This window comes from Pelodiscus sinensis, unplaced genomic scaffold, assembly GCF_049634645.1.
Source record: "Pelodiscus sinensis isolate JC-2024 unplaced genomic scaffold, ASM4963464v1 ctg58, whole genome shotgun sequence".
Classification (NCBI taxonomy): domain Eukaryota; kingdom Metazoa; phylum Chordata; order Testudines; family Trionychidae; genus Pelodiscus; species Pelodiscus sinensis.
This window is the reverse complement of record NW_027465922.1, coordinates 581,242-600,752: the sequence shown is the minus strand read 5'-3', so window position 1 is coordinate 600,752 and position 19,511 is coordinate 581,242. Positions and strand designations below refer to the sequence as shown.

Here is a 19,511-nt window from a genome sequence, read left to right as displayed (position 1 = left end):
CTGTGCGTGTGTCTGTGTATACGAGGGTCTGTGGTGTGTGCGTAAAGGAGGGGCTGTGCGTGTGTGTACATGGGAGGTGGTGTGTGAGTGTACATGAGGTGCTGTGTGTCTGTGTATACGAGGGTCTGTGGTGTGTGCGTAAAGGAGGGGCCGTGTGTGAGTGTACATGAGGTGCTGTGCGTGTGTGTATACGAGGGGCTGTGGAAAGGAGGGACTGTGCGTGTGTGTACATGGGAGGCGGCGTGTGAGTACATGAGGTGCTGTGCGTGTGTGTATACGAGGGGCTGTGGAAAGGAGGGACTGTGCGTGTGTGTACATGGGAGGCGGCGTGTGAGTTCATGAGGTGCTGTGTGTGTGTGTGTTTTCCTCTGAGGGAGGGGCACTTCCGCTAATTCCCACTCGCCCTTGGCACACACCCGCGGCGGCTTGTGGCAAAGGATCCGTGTTTGTTTAACAGAAACACGAGCGAAGCGAAGGGGGAGCCGCGCGGCAAAGCAAACAGGGACGCGTCCGCAGCCCCAGGCCTCCCGTGCGCGCGGCCGGAGTTTGCTGTCCGGCGGGTGGGGCGCTGGGGCTCGCCTGGATCACAGCCCAGGCCAGGCCAGTCTCACTGCTCCCGTGGTTCCTGGTTCACGGTGCAGAAGCGGCAGAACGAGGCTGGTGGCTGCAAGGGGCAAACAGACGAGCCCAGGGGGGAAATGAGGCACAAATGTTTCCCGGGGAGGCTGAGGCACCATTGGCACAAACAGCCAAATCCAGGGAGGGATTCCCCCTCGTTTGGTGCCTCCAGTGCAGACGAGCGGCCAGTCCGGTGTGTGCGGGGTCAGAACGTGGGTACGGGGGCTGGGACGTGCGGGGGGCAGATCTGATGCTCTAATGGGCCCTCTGGCCTCACGCTCTGCTAACGACTGAGGAGCTGGGCGGGGCGGAGGGAGCAGCCCCTGGGGCGTCACTGCCCAGCCCTCTGGGCCCCCGACCCAACTGCCATTCAGTGGGGCTCCAGGGGAACCCCTCAAACAGCCAGAGGGGCCGGCCAGGGCCAGGACACCAGCCTAGCAGAGTGGCAGTGACATCACAAAAGGGCCCATTGCACGACCACGGCCTATTGGGGGACAGCGATGACCTCACAAAGAGTCTCTGGCAACAGCCAATCAGGACAGAGGCGCAAGGGCGGGGCAAGCGCCGAGTTTCCCGCGGCTTGGCAGCAGTGCGGCCCCTTCCCAGGGTCTCTGCGGGGGCCGGATGGAGAATCGGGACCGAGGGGCGGGGGCAGGAGGAGCCTCGGCGGCGTTTCCCCTTCCCTGCGCCCGGTCGATCGGCCCCGGTGGGACGGTCGGAGCATCGGAAAGGTTTGGAGCCTGCTCGGTCTGCTTCCCCTTTGCCCCCTGCCCCCCCCCGTCTCGCCTTCTCCTGCGTCTTCCCCCTTTCCCTGCCCCGCCAAGTGGGGGAGGGGGTGTTGGGGGGTCGGGGCGGTGGGAGGCCTCACACAGAGCTGGGGCTGGCAGAGCGCTGGGAGCAGGAGGTGACCTGGGCCCTCTGTTTGGACGTGTGCGGAGACCCACCCCCTCCCCCCCAGCTCCCGGGGTCTCGCTGCTGACTGGCCGAGCGGGTGGTTACTGACGGGGGAGGCTGGCGGCCTTTTGTTCCCTTCCAAACAAGGGGGGGTTCTTGGGGAGTCGTTCTGAACGGCTCCCAGCCCTGCGGGGGGGGGGGGGGGGCTAACGCCTGGGGCTCTGCGGGGGTCTGGCTTGGGACCATGTAGCTATCGGCATCCAGAGGGCGCTTAGTACGTTGGCAGATGGTCCCAAGCTGGGAGGAGTGGCCGGTGCTCGGGGGACAGGCTCGTACTGCAAACGGATCCGCACAAAGTGAGGAATGGGCTGCGGCACACGGGATGCAGCTGAATGCGGAGAAATGCCAAGTGCGCCGCTTAGGACGGACCCGCCATTTGGCACGTGGCGCGTGGGAAGCGACTGGCTAGGGAGGATCCGGCAGGAAGGGGTCTAGGGGGCAGAGTCCACAAGCCAAATAGGAATCAGCAGGGTGACACTGGCGCAAAACCAAGCAAACGGCACGAACAGGAGGGTTGTGAGCCAGACTCGGGAAGCGCTTCTTCCGCTCTGCTCTGCGCTGAGTCTCGCTGCTGGTCAGGCCTCTTGGATTATTGGCTCCAGTCCTGGGCCCCACATTTCAGGAGTGTGGTCTATTGCCAGGAAAAGTTATGGAAACAGTGAACTGCAATTTGAATCCCTTTTTTTGTTTTTTTGTTTTTGGAAGAGGCATTTCTGGAGCCACATGTCAGTCCAAACCCTCTTTCCGAAGCTCCCTTCTTCCCGATGGGCAGAGGCAGACTGGGTTTGCACATCCACAAGAAAAGCAGACGAGCAGACACATTCCCTGGATGCAGGGGGGGTTCTGGGAGAGCACTGGGCCTGAGACGGGCCAGGAGAGCCGTTTTCAGGTACCTAAGGTTGGGTTCAGGGAGGAGGTGAATTGTTCCCCTTGGCCTCCGAGGATCGGACAAGCAGCAATGGGCTTAACTGCAGCGAGGGAGGTTCAGGCTGGACATTCGGGAACACGTCCTGTGCGGGGGTTACACACGGGGGATATTTCCGAGCAGACACCGGGCAGGGATGGGCTAACGGGGCTGGGTCCAGCCGGACGGGCGGGGGGCTGGACCCGACGATCTCTGACGACTGGTGCCCGTTCCTGTGGGGGTTGGGCGGTGGCTGGGTGGAGGGGGTTGGGCTCTGACTGTCAGGGGGTGGTTGGGGGCAGGACATCAGCCTGACTGGGGGGGTGAGGCAATGACACCACAAGGGCCTGGGGCAGGGATCTGGACCTGTTCCCCACCTTTGCCTAGGTCCAGAGTCCCAGCCTGCCTGGACCCCGTGTCCACTGGGATGGGACCCTGAGGACTCTGCCAGGAGTCCTTCCCTGGAGCCAGGTGGCCAGCCCCCCGCTGGCTCTGGCTCCAGGCGGTGACTAGAGCCCGCTGGGATTCATGGAGCCACTCCTCTAGGTCATTCCCCATCAGCACCTCGGTGGGCAAGTGCGGGTGCACCCCCACTTCCTTGAGGCCTTCCTTGGCCCCCCATTTCAGCTGCACCCTGGCTACAGGCACCTTAAACGGGGACCCGTCTATGCCCTTCAGGGTCAGCTGCGCGTGGGGTAGTATCCGCTCCGGGGCCACTATGTCGGATCGGGCCAGAGTCACCTCCGCCCCCGTGTCCCAGAAGCCCGTCACCTTCCTACCATCCACCTCCAGGGGTATGAGGCACTCGCTCCGCAGGGGCCGCCCTGCCCCCACCCGGTACACGGAGAAATCCGCCTCCTGAGAATCAGACCTCCCAGGGGAGGTGCACTGAGCATCCTTCCCCCCACTCTAAACTGGGGTTTGCCGGCCAGCGCCTGCCTCTGGGGCAGCCTGCCCTTCCTCCCGCCCCAGCCAGTTAACCCTGGAAAGTCCCCGGTCCTGGGACCTGGTGCACTGAGCCCTCTTGTGGCCTTTTTGCCCACAGCGATGGCAAATTAGGCTTTGGGCTGTCTCTGTCCAGGCCCTGGCTGGTTCTCTGGGGCGCAGACGACCTGTTCCTTGGGCTCGCCTCGTAGTTGACTCCCTCCGTTGCTCAGCCGAGATCCGGTCTCTGCGCGGTTCCCTTTCTCTCCAGGACTCCCGTTCACACCCGGACCGGCTCTCCGTGAACTCATCTGCCAGTCTCCCGGCCTCCTGGGGGGTCTCTGGTCTGCGGTCCTTGAGCCACAGCCTCAGTTTGGGTGGGCACGCTTCACAGAACTGCTCCATCAGGACCAGCTTGAGGAGCTCCTCTGCGGTCTGGGCTCCGACTCCAGACACCCACTTGCGGCAGTATTGCGCCAGGTAGGCGGCCGAGTCCACATAAGTCTCCTGTGGCTCCTTCTGCACCCCCCGGAACTTCTTCCTGTACATCTCGGGGGTCAGCCCGAACTTGTGCAGCAGGGCCTCCTTGACTCGGTTGTAATCCCCTGGCTGTAGGTCCTCCAGCTGATTGAGCACTCCGGCCGCCTCCTGGTTCAGTGCGGGAATGAGCTCCTGCAGCCAGTCAGCTGGGGGGACCCGTTGCAGTCCACAGGCCCTCTCAAAGGAGCTGAGGAACCCGTCTATATCACCCTTGTCCTCCAATTGGGCCACCACGAGCCTCTCCAAGCGTCCGGCAGTCCTGGGACCCTGGGGCCCATCCGCACTTGGCGCAGCCGGTGCCCCGCCGGTTCTCCGCTCTGCCATGGCCAGCTCATGCTGTCGCTGCCTCTCTCGATCTTGGCGCTCCTTTTCTCGGTCCTGGCGGTCCCTCTCTCGGTCCTCTACTTCCAATTTCTTTATCCGCAGCTGGATCTCCAGCCGCCACAGCTCTGCTCGGCTGGCCCCTGCCCTAGATGGGCTACGGCTTGCAGGCCTCCCGGGGAAAGCTGTCTCATCTCTCCGGCAGGCCCCAGTGCTCTGCCTCCTCTCAGAGCCTGACACTCTCTCAGGGTGGGGTCGGGCTTTTTCCCCTGGGGACAAGATCCTGGCCCCGTAGCTGCTCATTCTCTTCCAGCTGGACAATCAGCTGGGCCTTGGTAGCTTTCCGCACAGGTGTGACGTAGTGGGGGTACCTGGCTGGTTTCTACGCTGCAGGCTCTGGGGTAACCCCCACTGGCTGCAGTTGGTACCGCGGCCCAGAAGGACAGGCCATGAGTCATTATGCAAAGAAGGTCTCAACCTGTCTGACCAGTCACCCCCCATGGAGAGGAACAAAGGAAGGTGGAATGCGGCCCTGGCTGGGGGCAGGGCTGGAAGAGGAGAGTGAGTTCCTGTCTGGAAATCAGGGAAGAAGGAACTGGGGAAGGGGCTGGGATCCCCCCATCTCAAGGGGGCACTGAGGCCTCATAGCCCCCAGTTCCTGTAACCAGATTACATCTGTGCTGTGCTGTATCGAGGAGAAGCAATACACCAACTCTATTCCACTGGCTGGTGGAGTCTGTTTGTGCCATCTCGGGGTGCAGGAGACGGGGGACCCCCCAACGCGCCGTCACACTGGCGTCAGAAGTGGGATGCACTGCACCCTGTGGATGGAGCTTCCAGCGGTGAGCGACAAGGTGTGGTAGAAGCAAGAGCCCTGGAGCCAGGCGTGCTGGAGACAGAGTGAAGCGGTTCCTGGGAACCGTGGGGCGCTGCAGCACTAGACTGGTGAGACTGCACAGAGGGGACCAGCGGGCTGATGGCCTACGCCCGACTCCTGAAGGCAGAGCTGGTGAAGCTGTGCAGAGAGAGGGGCTTGCCTGTGCGGAAAGCAACCAAGGCCCAGCTGATTGCCCGTCTGGAAGAGAATGACCAGCCACAGGGCCAGGATCTTGTCCCCAGGGGAAGCAGCCAGTCCCCCCCCCCCCCCCGGGAGTGTGTTAGGCTCAGAGAGGGGGAGGAGCGCTGGAACCCACCGGAGAGATGAGACAGCGTCTCCCGGGAGGCCTGCAAGTCGTAGCCCATCTAGGGCAGGGGCCAGCCCAGCGGAGCTGCAGCAGCTGGAGATCCAGCTGCGGATAAAGGAATTGGAAGTAGAGGACCGAGAGAGGGACCGCCAGGATCGAGAGAAGGACCGCCAGGATCGAGAGAGGGACCGCCAGGACCGAGAGAAGGAGCGCCAAGATCGAGGGAGGCAGCGACAGCATGAGTTGGCCATGGCAGAGAGGAGAACCGGCGGGGCACCGGCTGCGCCAAGTGCGGATGGGCCCCAGGATCCCGGGACTGCCAGATGCTTGGAGAGGCTCGTGGTGGTCCAATTGATGGACATGGGTGACATAGACTGGTTCCTCAGCTCCTTTGAGAGGGCCTGTGGACTGCAACGGGTCCCCCCAGCTGACTGGCTGCAGGAGCTCGTCCCCGCACTGAGCCAGGAGGCGGCCGGAGTGCTCAGTCAGCTGGAGGACCTACAGCCAGGGGATTACAACCGAGTCAAGGAAGCCCTGCTGCACAAGTTCGGGCTGACCCCCGATATGTACAGGAAGAAGTTCCGGGGGGTACAGAAAGGGCCACGGGAGACCTATGTGGACCTGGCCTCCCGCCTGGCACAATACTGCCGTAAGTGGGTGTCTGGAGTCGGAGCCCAGGCCGCAGAGGTGCTGCTCAAGCTGGTCCTGATGGAGCAGTTCTATGAAGCGTGCCCACCCAAACTGAGGCTGTGGCTCAAGGATCGAAGACCAGAGACCCCCCAGGAGGCCGGGAGGCTGGCGGATGAGTTCACGGAGATCCGGTCCGGGTGTGAACGGGAGTCCCGGAGAGAAAGGGAACCGCGCAGAGACCGGATCTCGGCTGAGCGACGGAGGGAGTCAACTACGAGGCGAGCCCAAGGAACAGGTCGTCTGTGCCCCAGAGAACCAGCCAGGGCCTGGACAGAGACAGCTCAAAGCCTAACTTGCCATCGCTGTGGGCAAAAAGGCCACAAGAGGGCTCAGTGCACCAGGTCCCAGGACCTGGGACTTTCCAGGGTTAACTGGCTGGGGCGGGAGGAAGGGCAGGCTGCCCCAGAGGCAGGGGCTGGCAGGCAAACCTCAGCTCAGAGAGAGGGGAAGGATGCTCAGTGCACCTCCCCTGGGAGGTCTGATTCTCAGGAGGCGGATTTCTCCGTGTACCGGGTGGGGGCAGGACGGCCCCTGCGGAGCGAGTGCCTCATACCCCTGGAGGTGGATGGTAGGAAGGTGACGGGCTTCTGGGACACGGGGGCGGAGGTGACTCTGGCCCGATCCGACATAGTGGCCCCGGAGCGGATACTACCCCACGCGCAGCTGACCCTGAAGGGCATAGACGGGTCCCCGTTTAAGGTGCCTGTAGCCCGGGTGCATCTGAAATGGGGGGCGAAGGAGGGCCTCAAGGAAGTGGGGGTGCACCCGCACTTGCCCACCGAGGTGCTGATGGGGAATGACCTAGAGGAGTGGCCCCATGAATCCCAGCAGGCTCTAATCACCGCCCGGAGCCAGAGCCAGTGGGGGGCTGACAACGTGGGTCCAGGGAAGGACTCCGGGCAGCATCCTCAGGGTCCCATCCCAGTGGACACGGGGTCCAGCCAGGCTGGGACTCCGGACCTAGGCAGAGGTGGGGGACAGGTCCCGATCCCTGCCTCAGCAGCTGAATTCCAGGCTGAGGTGCAGGCAGACCCCTCCTTGCAGAGGCTGAAGGACCAGGCTGGCCTCCGTGCAGCTCAGCCCCGGGGGAGAGGTGGCCAGGAGAGATTCCTGCGGGAGCGTGGACTCCTGTTCCGGGAATTGCTTCCCCCAGGAAGGTGAGGGCATGGGGGGTCCAGCGGCAGCTGGTCGTCCCCCGAAAGTATCGCCTCAAGCTGCTGTATTTGGCCCACGATGTCCCCGTTGGGGGCCACCGGGGGATCCGGAGCACCCGGCTGAGGCTGCTCCAACACTTCTATTGGCCGGGAATCTTTACAGCCGTGCAGCGGTACTGCCGGTCCTGTGACTCCTGCCAGAGGGGCGGGAAGGCCCAAGGCAGGAGGAAAGCGGCTTGGGGGTCTCTACCCCAGATAGAGGACCCTCTGGGCTCGCTGAGAGAGTTATGGGAGGGGAAGACCTCCCTGGATGGAGCATCGGGGATGGAAGCCGCCCTGGCTGTCCAGAGAAGGCTCGCTGGGCTCATGGCCCCGGCCTGAGAGACCCTGGCCAGAGATCAAGGCCAGTGGAAGGGTGGGTGTGACCCCTGAGGACAGGCCTGTGCCAGTCGCCCTGGAGCGGGGCGGCGAGTGGACAGAGGGAAGCCAGCTCATGTGGGGCCTCGCCGCGGCCGGCCCGAGAGAAGGGGAGCGCACCCATGTCCCCAGGGTGGGTTCCCATGCAGAGGACCCGAACTTCCCTAGGTCACGAGCGGAGTGACCCTGCTCAGTTCGCTCTCAGAGGGGGGAGAACTGTGACGTAGTGGGGGTACCTGGCTGGTTTCTACGCTGCTGGCTCTGGGGTAACCCCCACTGGCTGCAGTTGGTACCGCAGCCCAGAAGGACAGGCCATGAGTCATTATGCAAAGAAGGTCTCAACCTGTCTGACCAGTCACCCCCCATGGAGAGGAACAAAGGAAGGTGGAATGCGACCCTGGCTGGGGGCAGGGCTGGAATAGGAGAGTGAGTTCCTGTTTGGAAAGCAGGGAAGAAGGAACTGGGGAAGGGGCTGGGATCCCCCCATCTCAAGGGGGGCACTGAGGCCTCTTAGCCCCCAGTTCCTGTAACCTGATGACATCTGTGCTGGGCTGTATCCTGGGGGAGCAATAAACCACCCTCAATTCCACTGGCTGGTGGAGTCTGTTTGTGCCATTTCGGGGTGGAGAAGACGGGGGACCCCCAACACGCCGTCACAACAGGCAAGCCCCTCTCTCTGCACAGCTTCACCAGCTCTGCCTTCAAGAGTCGGGCGTAGGCCATCTGCCCGCTGGTCCCTTTGGTGCAGACTCACCAGTCTAGTGCTGCAGCGTCCACGATTCCCCGGAACTGCTTCGCTCTGTCTCCAGCACGCCTGGCTCCAGGGCTCTTTCTTCTACTGCGCCTTGTCGCTCGCTGCTGGAAGCTCAATCCACGGGGTGCAGTGCATCCCACTCCTGACACCAGTGTGACGGCGCGTTGGGGTCCCCTGTCTCCTGCACCCCGAAATGGCACAAACAGACTCCCCCAGCCAGTAGAACAGAGGGAGTTTATTGCCTCTCCAGGATACAGCACAGCACAGATGGAATCTGGATCCAGGGAGGCCTAGGGTGCCTCAGCCCCCCTTGATATGGGGGGGGGGCTTGGCTCCTAAACCCCAGCCCCTTTCCTAGGCTGCTTCCTCCATGATACCAGACAGAGACTAACTAACTCTCCTCCCGCCCTGCCCCCCAGCCAGGGCAGCATCCACCTTCCTTTGTTTCTCTCCCTGGGGGGTAGCTGGTCAGACAGGTTTGGAGCCCCCTTTGCATAATGACTCACCCCCTGCCCTGCTGGGCTGCGCTACAGCCAGCAGCCAGTGGAGGTTGCTCACAGCCCCAGCAAGTTATGCCCCACTACGTCACAGCCGTGTGTCCCGTATTGTTGAAAGCGTCTGGCAACCCCAGGTCTGAGCCAGACGGGGGCCAGCTCATCTCCTGGCTTGGGGAGACCCTAGGACGTTCAGCCCATGCTGCAGCCAGCCTCTCGGCCCGCCCTGGGTCCCTCCTTGTCCCCCTGGGGCAGCTGGGGGTGCAAGTCCCCATGGAGGGCCTGCCCACCGCCCTGTGCCCCAGGAGCTGGCGGTCTCCTTAGCTCCTCTCCCTGGCTCCAGCAGAGGGAGGTGGAGAGGGAGGCGCCTGGCCCAGGGGGGTTGGGAGCTGGCTGCAGGACACTGATGGGGCCCATCTCCTCCCTCCCATCCCAGCTCAGCACAGCCCCCACTAGGGAGCTCGGGGCCCAGCTGGGACTGTCCCTCAGGGGCCCAGCCGAGGACACTGGCCAGCTGGGGAGGGGCCCGACCCCTCTGCCCACTGCTGCTGTGCCAGAGGTGAGGGACCCGCTGGGCGCTGGGCCCCCGAGCACTGACATCGACAGACGCCAGGTCAGGGTCCTGCTGGAATGTCAACCCCCGAGCCTGCCCCCCCCAGGGAATGGGATTCCTGTTGCTGCGCACCAGAACCTCTGGGACCTTCGCTGTGCGTGTGTACATGGGAGGTGGTGTGTGAGTGTACATGAGGTGCTGTGTGTCTGTGTATACGAGGGTCTGTGGTGTGTGCGTAAAGGAGGGACTGTGCGTGTGTGTACATGGGAGGCGGCGTGTGAGTGTACATGAGGTGCTGTGCGTGTGTGTGTGTATACGAGGGTCTGTGGTGTGTGCGTAAAGGAGGGACTGTGCGTGTGTGTACATGGGAGGCGGCGTGTGAGTACATGAGGTGCTGTGCGTGTGTGTCTGTGTTTTCCTCTGAGGGAGGGGCACTTCCACTAATTCCCACTCGCCCTTGGCACACACCCGCGGCGGCGTGTGGCAAAGGATCCGTGTTTGTTTAACAGAAACACGAGCGAAGCGAAGGGGGAGCCGCGCGGCAAAGCAAACAGGGACGCGTCCGCAGCCCCAGGCCTCCCGTGCGCGCGGCCGGAGTTTGCTGTCCGGCGGGTGGGGCGCTGGGGCTCGCCTGGATCACAGCCCAGGCCAGGCCAGTCTCACTGCTCCTGTGGTTCCTGGTTCACGGTGCAGAAACGGCAGAACGAGGCTGGTGGCTGCAAGGGGCAAACAGACGAGCCCAGGGGGGAAATGAGGCACAAATGTTTCCCGGGGAGGCTGATGCACCATTGGCACAAACAGCCAAATCCAGGGAGGGATTCCCCCTCGTTTGGTGCCTCCAGTGCAGACGAGCGGCCAGTCCGGTGTGTGCGGGGTCAGAACGTGGGTACGGGGCCTGGGACGTGCGGGGGGCAGATCTGACGCTCTAATGGGCCCTCTGGCCTCACACTCTGCTAACGCCTGAGGAGCTGGAGGGGGGTGGAGGGAGCAGCCCCTGGGGCGTCACTGCCCAGCCTGCTAGGCCCCAGAGCCAACTGCCATTCAGTGGGGCTCCAGGGGAACCCCTCAAACAGCCAGAGGGGCCGGCCAGGCCCAGGACACCAGCCTAGCAGAGTGGCAGTGACATCACAAAGGTGGCAGTGACATCACAAAAGGGCCCATTGCACGACCACGGCCTATTGGGGGACAGCGATGACCTCACAAAGAGACCCTGGCAACAGCCAATCAGGACAGAGGCGCAAGGGCGGGGCAAGCGCCGAGTTTCCCGCGGCTTGGCAGCAGCGTGGCCCCTTCCCAGGGTCTCTGCGGGGGCCGGATGGAGAATCGGGACCGGGGGGGGGCGGGGCAGGAGGAGCCTCGGCGGCGTTTCCCCTTCCCTGCGCCCGGTCGATCGGCCCCGGTGGGACGGTCGGAGCCTCGGAAAGGTTTGGAGCCTGCTCGGTCTGCTTCCCCTTTGCCCCCTGCCCCCCCCCCCGTCTCGCCTTCTCCTGCGTCTTCCCCCTTTCTCTGCCCCACCAAGCAGGGGGTGGGTGTTGGGGGGTCGGGGCGGTGGGAGGCCTCACACAGAGCTGGGGCTGGCAGAGCGCTGGGAGCAGGAGGTGACTGAGACCCACCCCCTCCCCCCCAGCTCCCGGGGTCTCGCTGCCGACAGGCCGAGCGGGTGGTTACTGACGGGGGAGGCTGGCGGCCTTTTGTTCCCTTCCAAACAAGGGGGGGTTCTCGGGGAGTCGTTCTGAACGGCTCCCAGACCTGCGGGGGGGTGTAACGCCTGGGGCTCTGCGGGGGTCTGGTTTGGGACTCTGGTTTGGGACCATGTAGCTATCGGCATCCAGAGGGCGCTTAGTACGTTGGCAGATGGTCCCAAGCTGGGAGGAGTGGCCGGTGCTCAGGGGACAGGCTCGTACTGCAAACGGATCCGCACAAAGTGAGGAATGGGCTGCGGCACACGGGATGCAGCTGAATGAGGAGAAATGCCAAGTGCGCCGCTTAGGACGGACCCGCCATTTGGCACGTGGCGCGTGGGAAGCGACTGGCTAGGGAGGATCCGGCAGGAAGGGGTCTAGGGGGCAGAGTGGATCACAAGCCAAATAGGAATCAGCAGGGTGACACTGGCGCAAAACCAAGCAAACGGCACGAACAGGAGGGTTGTGAGCCAGACTCGGGAAGCGCTTCTTCCGCTCTGCTCTGCGCTGAGTCTCGCTGCTGGTCAGGCCTCTTGGATTATTGGCTCCAGTCCTGGGCCCCACATTTCAGGAGTGTGGTCTATTGCCAGGAAAAGTTATGGAAACAGTGAACTGCAATTTGAGTCCTTTTTTTGTTTGTTTTTGTTTTTGGAAGAGGCATTTCTGGAGCCACATGTCAGTCCAAACCCTCTTTCCGAAGCTCCCTTCTTCCCGATGGGCGGAGGCAGACTGGGTTTGCACGTCCACAAGAAAAGCAGACGAGCAGACGCATTCCCTGATGCAGGGGGGGTTCTGGGATACCACTGGGCCTGAGACGGGCCAGGAGAGCAGTTTTCAGGTACCTAAGGTTGGGTTCAGGGAGGAGGCGAATTGTTCCCCTTGGCCTCCGAGGATCGGACAAGCAGCAATGGGCTTAACTGCAGCGAGGGAGGTTCAGGCTGGACATTCGGGAACACGTCCTGTGCGGGGGTTACACACGGGGGATATTTCCGAGCAGACACCGGGCAGGGATGGGCTAACGGGGCTGGGTCCAGCCGGACGGGCGGGGGGCTGGACCCGATGATCTCTGACGACTGGTGCCCGTTCCTGTGGGGGTTGGGCGGTGGCTGGGTGGAGGGGGTTGGGCTCTGACTGTCAGGGGGTGGTTGGAGGCAGGACATCAGCCTGACTGGGGGGGTGAGGCAATGACACCACAAGGGCCTGGGGCAGGCGGGGGGGGAAGGGCCGAGCTCATGGAGATCCCCTGACATCAGCTGCAAGGCAGGGCAGCCTCAGAGTCACCCCCCAGGCTGTGTGGGGAGCCCCCCAAAGAGGCGGGGCTGGAATCGCTCTGAGACCGACCCCTCTGGGGTGACCTGGGCCAGCCCTTGGGACGTCCCCGAGATCTCTCGCCCCCCCATCTCGCTGCTGATTGGCCGAGCAGGGGGCCACGGACAGGGAGGAGGTTTCCCAGGTTCCCGGGTGTGACTCCCCCCCCTCCCGCCCTTCCTTTGCAGGCCCTGCACAGGCGGGGGGGGGGGCCTCCAGCTGGCCCGGCAGGGGGACCTGCGGGCACAGCCCCACACAGGCGCCAGGATGGCTAAATGGACGGTAAGGTGGATAGGAAGCTGGCTAGAAGGCCGGGCCCAGCGGGTAGTGATCAACGGCTCGATGTCAGGCTGGCGGTCGGTTTCTAGCGGAGTGCCCCAAGGTTCGGTTCTAGGACCGGTTTTGTTTTGTCTTGGCCACCTCCTCCCAGGGGCTGAGCTGCACGGAGGCCAGCCTGGTCCCTCAGCCTCTGCAAGGAGGGGTCTGCCTGCACCTCAGCCTGGAATTCAGCTGCTGGGGCAGGGATCTGGACGTGTTCCCCACCTCTGCCTAGGTCCGGAGTCCCAGCCTGCCTGGACCCCATGCCCACTGGGATGGGACCCTGAGGACTCTGCCGGGAGTCCTTCCCTTGAGCCAGGTGGCCAGCCCCCCGGTGGCTCTGGCTCCGGGTAGTGACTAGACCCCGCTGGGGTTCATGGGGCCACTCCTCTAGGTCATTCCCCATCAGCACCTCGGTGGGCAAGTGCGGGTGCACCCCCACTTCCTTGAGACCTTCCTTCGCCCCCCATTTCAGATGCACCCTGGCTACAGGCACCTTAAACGGGGACCCGTCTATGCCCTTCAGGGTCAGCTGCGCGTGGGGTAGTATCCGCTCCGGGGCCACTATGTCGGATCGGGCCAGAGTCACCTCCGCCCACGTGTCCCAGAAGCCCGTCACCTTCCTACCATCCACCTCCAGGGGTATGAGGCACTCGCTCCGCAGGGGCCGTCCTGCCCCCACCCGGTACACGGAGAAATCCGCCTCCTGAGAATCAGACCTCCCAGGGGAGGTGCACTGAGCATCCTTCCCCTCTCTCTGAGCTGGGGTTTGCTGGCCAGCCCCTGCCTCTGGGGCAGCCTGCCCTTCCTCCCGCCCCAGCCAGTTAACCCTGGAAAGTCCCCGGTCCTGGGACCTGGTGCACTGAGCCCACTTGTGGCCTTTTTGCCCACAGCAATGGCAAGTTAGGCTTTGGGCTGTCTCTGTCCAGGCCCTGGCTGGTTCTCTGGGGCACAGACGACCTGTTCCTTGGGCTCATCTCGTAGTTGACTCCCTCCATCGCTCAGCCGAGATCCGGTCTCTGCGCGGTTCCCTTTCTCTCCGGGACTCCCGTTCACACCCGGACCGGCTCTCCGTGAACTCGTCCGCCAGCCTCCCGGCTTCCTGGGGGGTCTCTGGTCTGCGGTCCTTGAGCCACAGCCTCAGTTTGGGTGGGCACACTTCATAGAACTGCTCCATCAGGACCAGCCTGAGGAGCTCCTCTGCGGTCTGGGCTCCGACTCCAGACACCCACTTGCGGCAGTATTGCGCCAGGTGGGCGGCCGAGTCCACATAGGTCTCCCGTGGCCCTTTCTGCGCCCCCCGGAACTTCTTCCTGTACATCTTGGGGGTCAGCCCGAACTTGTGCAGCAGGGCCTCCTTGACTCGGTTGTAATCCCCTGGCTGTAGGTCCTCCAGCTGACTGAGCACTCCGGCCGCCTCCTGGTTCAGTGCAGGGACGAGCTCCTGCAGCCAGTCAGCTGGGGGGACCCGTTGCAGTCCACAGGCCCTCTCAAAGGAGCTGAGGAGCCCGACTATGTCGCCCACGTCCTTCAATTGGGCCACCACGAGCCTCTCCAAGCGTCCGGCAGTCCCGGGGCCCTGGGGCCGATCCGCACTTGGCGCAGCCGGTGCCCCGCCGGTTCTCCGCTCTGCCATGGCCAGCTCATGCTGTTGCTGCCTCTCTCGATGTTGGCGCTCCTTTTCTCGGTCCTGGCGGTCCCTCTCTCGGTCCTCTACTTCCAATTCCTTTATCCGCAGCTGGATCTCCAGCCGCCACAGCTCCGCTGGGCTGGCCCCTGCCCTAGATGGGCTACGGCTTGCAGGCCTCCCGGGGAAAGCTGTCTCATCTCTCCGGCAGGCCCCAGTGCTCTGCCTCCTCTCAGAGCCTAACACTCTCTCAGGGGGGGTCTGGCTTTTTCCCCTGGGGACAAGATCCTGGCCCTGTGGCTGCTCATTCTCTTCCAGCTGGGCAATCAGCTGGGCCTTGGTTGCTTTCCGCACAGGTGCGACGTAGTGGGGTACCCGGCTGGTTTCTACGCTGCTGGCTCTGGGGTAACCCCCACTGGCTGCAGTTGGTACCACGGCCCAGAAGGACAGGCCATGAGTCATTATGGAAAGAAGGTCTCAACCTGTCTGACCAGTCACCCTCCATGGAGAGGAACAAAGGAAGGTGGAATGCGGCCCTGGCTGGGGGCAGGGCTGGAAGAGGAGAGTGAGTTCCTTTCTGGAAAGCAGGGAAGAAGGAACTGGGGAAGGGGCTGGGATCCCCCCATCTCAAGGGGGCACTGAGGCCTCATAGCCCCCAGTTCCTGTAACCAGATTACATCTGTGCTGTGCTGTATCGTGGAGAAGCAATAAACCACCTCTATTCCACTGGCTGGTGGAATCTGTTTGTGCCATCTCGGGGTGCAGGAGACGGGGGACCCCCCAATGCGCCGTCACACTGGTGTCAGAAGTGGGATGCACTGCACCCCGTGGATGGAGCTTCCAGCGACGAGCGACAAGGTGTGGTAGAAGGAAAAGCTCTGGAGTCAGGCGTGCTGGAGACAGAGCGAAGCGGTTCCTGGGAACCGTGGGGCGCTGCAGCACTAGACTGGTGAGTCTGCACAGAGGGGACCAGCGGGCAGATGGCCTACGCCCGACTCCTGAAGGCAGAGCTGGTGAAGCTGTGCAGAGAGAGGGGCTTGCCTGTGCGGAAAGCAACCAAGGCCCAGCTGATTGCCCAGCTGGAAGAGAATGACCAGCCACGGGGCCAGGATCTTGTCCCCAGGAGAAGCAGCCAGACCCCCCCTCCCCCCGAGAGTGTGTTAGGCTCAGAGAGGGGGAGGAGCGCTGGAACCCACCGGAGAGATGAGACAGCGTCTCCCGGGAGGCCTGCAAGCCGTAGCCCATCTAGGGCAGGGGCCAGCCCAGCGGAGCTGCAGCAGCTGGAGATCCAGCTGCGGATAAAGGAATTGGAAGTAGAGGACCGAGAGAGGGACCGCCAGGACCGAGAGAAGGAGCGCCAAGATCGAGAGAGGCAGCGACAGCATGAGTTGGCCATGGCAGAGCGGAGAACCGGCGGGGCACCGGCTACGCCAAGTGCGGATGGGCCCCAGGATCCCGGGACTGCCAGACGCTTGGAGAGGCTCGTGGTGGCCCAATTGAAGGACATGGGTGACATAGATGGGTTCCTCAGCTCCTTTGAGAGGGCCTGTGGACTGCAACGGGTCCCCCCAGCTGACTGGCTGCAGGAGCTCGTCCCCGCACTGAACCAGGAGGCGGCCGGAGTGCTCAGTCAGCTGGAGGACCTACAACCAGGGGATTACAACCGAGTCAAGGAGGCCCTGCTGCATAAGTTCGGGCTGACCCCCGAGATGTACAGGAAGAAGTTCCGGGGGGACAGAAAGGGCCACGGGAGACCTATGTGGACCTGGCCTCCCGCCTGGCGCAATACGGCCACAAGTGGGTGTCTGGAGTCGGAGCCCAGGCTGCAGAGGTGCTGCTCAAGCTGGTCTTGATGGAGCAGTTCTGTGAAGCGTGCCCACCCAAACTGAGGCTGTGGCTCAAGGACCGGAGACCAGAGACCCCCCAGGAGGCCGGGAGGCTGGCAGATGAGCTCACAGAGAGCCGGTCCGGGTGTGAACGGGAGTCCCGGAGAAAAAGGGAACCGCGCAGAGACCGGTTCTCGGCTGAGCGACGGAGGGAGTCAACTACGAGGCGAGCCCAAGGAACAGGTCGTCTGCGCCCCAGAGAACCAGCCAGGGCCTGGACAGAGATAGCCCAAAGCCTAACTTGCCATCGCTGTGGGCAAAAAGGCCACAAGAGGGCTCAGTGCACCAGGTCCCAGGACCGGGGACTTTCCAGGGTTAACTGGCTGGGGCGGGAGGAAGGGCAGGCTGCCCCAGAGGCAGGGGCTGGCAGGCAAACCTCAGCTCAGAGAGAGGGGAAGGATGCTCAGTGCTCCTCCCCTGGGAGGTCTGACCCTCGGGAGGCGGATTTCTCCGTGTACCGGGTGGGGGCAGGACGGCCCCTGCGGAGCGAGTGCCTCATACCCCTGGAGGTGGATGGTAGGAAGGTGACGGGCTTCTGGGACACGGGGGCGGAGGTGACTCTGGCCCGATCCGATATAGTGGCCCCGGAGCGGATACTACCCCACACGCAGCTGACCCTGAAGGGCATAGACGGGTCCCCGTTTAAGGTGCCTGTAGCCAGGGTGCATCTGAAATGGGGGGCCAAGGAAGGCCTCAAGGAAGTGGGGGTGCACCCGCAATTGCCCACCGAGGTGCTGATGGGGAATGACCTAGAGAAGTGGCCCCATGAATCCCAGCGGGCTCTAGTCACTACCCGGAGCCAAAGCCAGCGGGGGGCTGACAACGTGGGTCCAGGGAAGGACTCCTGGCAGCGTCCTCAGGGTCCCATCCCAGTGGACACGGGGTCCAGCCAGGCTGGGACTCCGGATCTAGGCAGAGGTGGGGGACAGGTCCCGATCCCTGCCTCAGCAGCTGAATTCCAGGCTGAGGTGCAGGCAGACCCCTCCTTGCAGATGCTGCGGGACCAGGCTGGCCTCCGTGCAGCTCAGCCCCGGGGGAGAGGTGGCCAGGAGAGATTCCTGTGGGAGTATGGACTCCTGTTCCGTGAATGGCTTCCCCCCAGGAAGGTGAGGGCATGGAGGGTCCAGTGGCAGCTGGTCGTCCCCCGAAGGTATCGCCTCAAGCTGCTGTATTTGGCCCACGACGTCCCCGTTGCGGGCCACCGGGGGATCCGGAGCACCCGGCTGAGGCTGCTCCAGCACTTCTATTGGCCGGGAATCTTTACAGCTGTGCAGCGGTACTGCCGGTCCTGTGACTCCTGCCAGAGGGGCGGGAAGGCCCAAGACAGTAGGAAAGTGGCTTGGTGGTCTCCACTCCAGATAGAGGACCCTCTGGGCTCGCTGAGAGACTTATGGGAGGGGAAGCCCCCCCTGGATGGATCGTGGGGTGTGGAAGCCACCCTGGCTGTCCAGAGAAGGCTCGCTGGGCTCATGGCTCCGGCCCGAGAGACCCTGGCCAGAGATCAAGGCCAGCGGAAGGGTGGGTGTGACCCCCGAGGACAGGCCTGTGCCAGTCGCCCTGGAGCGGGGCGGTGAGTGGACAGAGGGAAGCCAGCTCATGTGGGGCCTCGCCACGGCCAGCCCGAGTCAAGGGGAGCACCCATGTCCCCAGGGCGGGTTCCCACGCAGAGGACCCGAACTTCCCTAGGTCACGAGCGGAGTGACCCTGCTCAGTTCGCTCTCAGAGGGGGGAGAACTGTGACGTAGTGGGGGTACCTGGCTGGTTTCTATGCTGCTGGCTCTGGGGTAACCCCCACTGGCTGCCGTGGGTACCACGACCCAGCAAAACAGGATGAGTCACTATGCAAACCAGTGGCCAGAGACCCCCCATGGAGAGGAACAAAGGAAGGTGGATGCTGCCCTGACTGGGGGCAGGGCTGGAAGAGGAGAGTGAGTTCCTGTCTGGAAAGCAGGGAAGAAGGAACTGAGGAAGGGGCTGGGATCCCCCCATCTCAAGGGGGCACTGAGGCCTCTTAGCCCCAGTCCCTGTAACCAGATTACATCTGTGCTGTGCTGTATCGTAGAGAAGCAATAAACCACCCTCAATTCCACTGGCTGGTGGAGTCTGTTTGTGCCATTTCGGGGTGGAGGATACGGGGGACCTCCAACGCGCCGTCACAACAGGCAAGCCCCTCTCTCTGCACAGCCCCACCAGCTCTGCCTTCAAGAGTCGGGCGTAGGCCATCTGCCCGCTGGTCCCCTCGGTGGAGACTCACCAGTCTAGTGCTGCAGCGCCCCACGATTCCCCGGAACCGCTTCGCTCTGTCTCCTGCACGCCTGGCTCCAGGGCTCTTTCTTCTACTGCGCCTTGTGGCTCGCTGCTGGAAGCTCCATCCACGGGGTGCAGTGCATTCCGCTCCTGACACCAGTGTGACGGCGCGTTGGGGGTTCCCCGTCTCCTGCACCCCGAAATGGCACAAACAGACTGCACCAGCCAGTAGAACAGAGGGAGTTTATTGCCTCTCCAGGATACAGCACAGCACAGATGGAATCTGGTTACAGGGAGGCCTAAGGTGCCTCAGCCCCCCTTGATATGGGGGGGTCTCGGCTCCTAAACCCCAGCCCCTTTCCTAGGCTGCTTCCTCCATGATACCAGACAGAGACTAAGGGTACGTCTACACTACAGCTAGTTCGAACTAACGCATCTAGAACTAAAAACTAGTTTCTAATTAGCGTTTTGCTAATTCGAACTAGCGCGTCCACACTGATTGGACGCAGGGGGGCATTTAAGGGCAGCTGAAACCGGTTCTGGCAGGGCATCAGGTCAGCAGTTGCTTTGTGTGGCTGCTGTCTGAGGCTATCTGAGGCTCGTGCTTAAAGGGACCCCCCTGGACAGCCGGTTCTCAGCTTTTCCTGCTTGCTTGCCAACCTCGCCGAGGGACAGCAAAGCGTTGGTCTCTGTGCCCGTCGGTGTCGGTGCTTCCCTTCGGGGGGGCCGCCGCAGGTGGCAACATGGAGCCACAGCTCGTCCTGCACCTTCTGGTGCACGTTCTGGACTTGCTGCTGCAAGCCTGCCAGCAATGGCTCGAGGCTGCCTGGCACCACCTGGGGAACGTCAGCCCCCTGCCTCTCCGCCTGGCCGCCCTGGGGGCCATGGAGGAGCCGCGGCGGCGCCCGGACGCCGGCGTGCCCCGCCGCATCTGGC

The 19,511-nt window shown here is 63.3% G+C and overlaps 1 protein-coding gene across 7 annotated transcripts in view; it reads left to right on the top strand.

Moving 5' to 3' along the window:
* LOC106731447 (C-type lectin-like) overlaps positions 1 to 19,511 on the top strand; it is a 46,261-nt gene that overhangs the window by 9,563 nt on the left and 17,187 nt on the right. For 2 of the 7 annotated variants that reach the window (XM_075916747.1, XM_075916743.1), the window contains exons 1-2: positions 1,177 to 1,349; positions 2,278 to 2,461. The exons of 3 other annotated variants lie outside the window; for them this stretch is intronic. The gene's annotated coding sequence lies outside the window, so the exon portion shown is untranslated. Of the gene's footprint in view, positions 1 to 1,176; positions 1,350 to 2,277; positions 2,462 to 10,775; positions 10,932 to 19,511 lie in introns of those variants that run through there. 2 more of the 7 variants (XM_075916746.1, XM_075916741.1) reach the window with 1 other exon arrangement.